Below are 5740 nucleotides of genomic sequence, written 5' to 3'. Positions count from 1 at the left end.
AAAAAAAAAATATTTTTTGGATTAATAAAATTGATTTAAATGTTCGCACTAATTTAATTATATTTTTAATAGTTACTAACTTTTAATTATTTAATATATATTTATTATTTCATAATATGTAAAAATATTTAATACATAAAATAATTTATATATATAATGTTGATCCCGCGCAAGGCGCGGATCTTAACCTAGTACACTTATGAATTCCCAAAACAATGGAAAGAACAATTAGGGTTAGGTTTTAGCGTAGCGTTTAGTATTTATTATTCAGAAATTTAGAGTTTTTTTTTGTCAAAAGAACTTTAGAGTTTAAAAAGTTCAGGTTTAAACATAAATATTCTTTTCTAAAAATATTTATTTATACTAAATATATTAGTTTAATGATTTAATTACTTTTATTGTTTAGTGAATGTTTTATGACTTTTTTTTTAATCTTGTATGCTATTTTGCTATAATACTTTTGCTATTAAAGAATTTGCCCACAGTTTTAACCCTATAAAATGTTTCAATGCTAGGAAAATCTCAAATCACAAGAGGAAGAGGACTTGGTTGAACTCTAGTAATATATATTGTCCGGTTCAAGAATGATGATAATGTTATAAGATAAACTTTGAAATGATCCTCCACTTCTTTACCAACTCAAGCACTATGATCATCTACTCATCAAGCATTATGATCACCCACTCATTTACCAAATCAAGCACCATCTTTGTTATTTTATGTATTGTTGCTCACTATAAATACCATCACTCATCTCACTCTTTTGTACACCATAACAAAGAAGAGTTTATAATCAAAGAACCATTACATCTTCTTCTTCTTCCTTATAATAAACTCTCTCCCTTATATTAGTGTTATTTGCTTCCTACGGGTATTAAATTCTACTCTTATTTAAATTTCTCGATACTATAAATTATAAGTTATTTTATAACAGTGATGACGTTTTGTTATCACTAAAGTATATTTTAATAGATACTTTAATTTATTTCGTGTCATCAGTTTTTTAATTTTTTTCCTAAAACATTTTTATAAAACACATAGAGGGATGTATTGAATTAAGGATTTTAGGAGTTTTTAAAATCTCTTGTTATTCAATCATTGATTTTAAAAACTTTTTCCAAATCAAGTGTTACTCAATATGATTCAATATGTGATTTGTGCAAAGTCACTCAAATTCACTTACAAGTTACAATCCCATGTTATTCAATTGAAAACAATACTTAGTAAAAAAAAATTTTTGACATAGATTTTAGGAGACTTCACGTTAATTAATACATAAACATATAATCTACCCAGATTTGCATAAAGTCACTATGTCCTTCCCTGAAACGCAGACTGAACAGTCGTCGCTTCCGCAAACGCTTTCCCTTCCGATGTTGGCACTTCTCTTATGTAGTTATGTCCTTTAGATCCGACTTGTTACCCACGAGGATAGTCACAGCGTTCGTGTCAGAGTGTGCTGCACCAGTTTTCATGACATCGATTTGCATTGAGAGATTTTTTCCTGTATAAGATACGAAAGAAAAGTGGAGTAGTTTTCTTACTATGCAGCTCATTAAGCCATCTACCAATGCTCTGAAATTGTTTTCTGTCTGCTGATGTTGTAAACCCGAAGAGCTTCTCCAACAGCACCTCTGTAATAAGCAAAAGTAACTGCTCTGAAACGTTCTTGACCTGCCGTGTCCCATATATGTGCTTTGATCTCCTTTCCGTTGATATCCATCTTCTGCGTCTGAAACTCCACTCCAATCGTCGACTTTGAATTGGGGCAGAACTAATCCCTAGAAAATCTTGCGAGCAAATTTGATTTCCCAACTGCAGAATCACCAATGAGAACAATCTTTAAGAGGTAGTATTCATGTTAAGTTAGATGTACTTCCAACCTAAAACCAATTGGTGATAAGTAAAATGAATGGCTCATCCATCTTATATATTACTAAGGATCCCTTTCAATATCCGATGTGGGACATTTATCCCTAATACGTCCTCTCAAGATGATGACTCTTTGAGCGTCAATCTAGGAATGTTCGGGCAATGATCGATGGACCGACTTTGGGCTGGATCGATAATGGATCGGATTGGACTGCATGGATCGGACTCTGATATCATGTTAAGCTAGATGGAATTCCAACCTAAAACTAATTGGTGATGAGTGGAGTGACACATCCATCTTATATATTACTAAAGATCCCATACATTTATCCTTAATAATTCACTCTTGTCGTCCTCAGAATGAAAGCCATCTCCTTGTTATTGCTATAATACTCTCTTCTACAGTAGCATATTTTTTACCACTGGATTTTCCTTACCCGTCCACAAAGCTAAGAACAAAACAAATAAGTAGAGTTGACAAAGGTAACTTCAGAAATAGGAAAGACTGAGATCTTTGAGGAGAGTCTTCAAAAATATTTGATCACCTCTTGTGCTTTGACAACACCTTCTTCATCTCCAATCCCAAAGCTTCTTCCTCCATTGTGAAGCATGCGCTGTCTCTGAATATTGAGCAGACAAAGAGCTGTGATCTTGTTGGAGAAATCAGAGCCCCTCACACTCCCTTTCCCAGTTTCTCAACTTTACGTTACTCATCACTTCTATCTCTTTTTCATCAATATCCTTCTTCATTGCTGAGAGATCAGTAGATGGTCTACGAGACAGCTTTAGATTCTCCAGCCTTTCCTTGGCACTCTTCATGGAGCTTGCTCGGGATTCCGATACTGGTGAGTGGTGGCCAAGTACCATATTATGGGTGCAATTTCCCTTTAATAAATATGGAGGAATGAGCCACAATATATTTACAATTAAAATATTAGACTCTATAGAAACACAAATAAGTGTTACAATTTTGTCATTAAAGAGATTTGAAGTTGCTTTCACTTTTATTAAGATTTTATTTATATCCTTTAAATAATTACTAGACTTTGATCCACGCGTCTTCGCGGATGTATATTTTGAAAAATATGTTGATATTTTTTTTTCATGTAATTATTAGGGTTTGGCAAAATGAATCCGAGAAACAGAACCGATACCGATCCGAAAATATAGTACCAAACCCGAACATAAATTGATTAAATATTCAAATTATTTAAAATTTTATTATTTAGAGAATCGAATCTGATCTAAACTGAAGTATTCACTTCAGGTACCTGAATTTATCTAAATATAGATTTATATACTTATATATATTAATTATTTTTAGATTTAACGTATATAAAACATCAAGAAATATACTTTTAAATTGGTTTAAATACTTGAAAATATATATAGATAGTCAAAAGTAAATATCTGAAATAGTTAAATTATACTCAAATCACCAAAAATACTTAAAATAATTATTGATTCCGTATCCAAAATTTTAAATCAAGCCAATTGATATCTTAAGCTTAGGTATTCTGACATATGTTATTCAAATTTATAGGTAATATATTATTTTATTTATAGATTTTGAGAAATTTAAAATATATATTGATTTAAAACTTTAAAAATAATTTAAATTGGTTATCCAAACCCGCAAAGATCCGAATCGAACTCGAGCCAAAATTTGGAAACATCCTAATAGGGCTGGAATCTTTGACCCCAAAAACCTGAAACAAAAACCGATCAGAACCAAACCCGTATGGGTACCCGAAAGCCCATCCCTAGTCATTATTATATATCGTATATTGTCATCATACAATTAATCGTATTTTATACGTATCATCATATAAGTAATCATATAATTAATAGTATTTTATACGTACCATCATATAAATAATCACATATATTATATTTTTAAAACTTAATATGAAATATAAAACCATAATTTGAGTTGGTATTTCAAATTGGGCTTTGTATTGTATTTTTCTTATATATAGTGACAACATTTTTTATAATGGTTATCGAAAAATAGTTTAGAAAAAAGTCCATTTTTGAATATATGTATTTTTTAAATTAATTTTTGATATAAATCAACTTTGAATCATTACTTTGATTTGAAATATGTATATAAAGTTTAAATTTTTTTATGGTTAGTTTAGAAAACAAAAAGTTTTAGGCAAGTAGATTGACCCATTTTCGTATATTTTAAAACTGGCCCAGATAGATAGTTTCTTATAATACGATGAACTTTCAATTTTTCTTAATAATCTTAATAACATAAGCCCATTACTTTTTTTCTTAATACTACTATTCTTGTTTCCTAACAAAATTATTTTTTTTTTAAATGACTACGATCCATGTTTCCAAACGCTCCAAAGTTTTTTTAATAGTCATATTCAAGTCTACAAACACTCCAATTTTGTACTTGAGTTTTAATAATATAGATGTTATTTTCCATTAAATGCTGATATGTTAGCAAAAATGTTAGATTTAATGAACAAATTTCTAGATTTTATATGAAAAACTACTGATTACACTGATAATACTAAGCTTTGGGTTTAATGTAATACTAGATTTTGACCCGCGCTTTCAAAGCGCGGATTTATTTTCCTTTTTTTCTCAATTGACAAATATTTAGTAAATGTCATATTTCATATATTTGTGTTTTATTTTATAAAAGACTTAAACTTTGTATCTTTTTTTTCGTGTTTCATTTTAAATGACTATTTATTTTTAAAAAATTAAATTTTATTTCTTTAATGAATTAAGTTGGTATAACTCTGATAAATTAATTTTATTATGTAGTTAATATTTTTAATAAAAAAATTATATACTTTTAATAAAGATTTATACTTTTCAATGAAAAAAACCATTTTTATGAATGCTTAAATTATATTAAGAAAAGAGAAAAATTAATAAAGAATGGTTGAAAAAAAATATTTTAACTTGGACTCAATGGCCCAAAAGAAAAAAAAATGCGAGAATTAGATATGATTTCTTAATCGGCCCAAATAGCCCAAGAGAGATATGAAATGAACAGTGGGCTGGATCCGAAAAAATGACCCAATATAGATGTGTTATTAATATTACTCGATTACCCTTAATGAAACATGCAATGTTAGTAAAGAAAAATGCAGATTAAGGTAAAAAGAACAATGATATCCTTTTTTAACAGTATAGATATTAATATTTAACTAAATATGCTAATTTCTTTCAATATAATACATAAAAATGAAATAACCATTTTTTTTGGTGGACTGCAAAAGAAAAAAAAAAGAGTGTTTATAAGGAAAAGAATGGTACTTGCAAGTATCACCTAATCTTACTCTTGCCTCTCTGTCTTTCTTGCTTTTTACATAAATGTACGCTCCAAATCCAACGCTTAATTCGTTAATATTCATGCCTTTTTTTTGACTTCTCTCGTCTATTTTATTAAAACAGCAGTGTGACCCATTGATATAGGTTCAGTCCAACAACAATTTTTTCCAACCTATTTAAAAAAAAAAAAATAAACCAACTCTTTTATAACTACATCTAAATCTACATATTTCTTCCTCTTACGTGACCTCTTCATTTTTTCCTATATTCTAGGAACCCTCAAAACTTCTTTTTTTGATAACTATCATCTATGAGAACTTATAATTTATTTATTTCATTTTAAAATTGTTTTGTTTAATTAACCAATGCAGATTTTGTAAAAATTATATTTTATTCTCAGCGTAGAGATCTTTGATGGGGGTGGTTCGTCGTGACTTCTTTCTACTCAGTTAAAAACGCAGAATGTTGAAAAAATTATGTATAGTGTTAGTTTGTGTAAAATCTTTTTTGTTCTTAATTGTTTGTGGTTTTCTTTGTAAATTTAAGAACTATAAAGAAAAAATGATGA

The sequence above is a fragment of the Brassica oleracea genome, chromosome C6, assembly GCF_000695525.1.
Source record: "Brassica oleracea var. oleracea cultivar TO1000 chromosome C6, BOL, whole genome shotgun sequence".
In the NCBI taxonomy this organism is placed as follows: Eukaryota; Viridiplantae; Streptophyta; class Magnoliopsida; order Brassicales; family Brassicaceae; genus Brassica; species Brassica oleracea.
Note: the sequence above shows the minus strand (reverse complement) of the source record.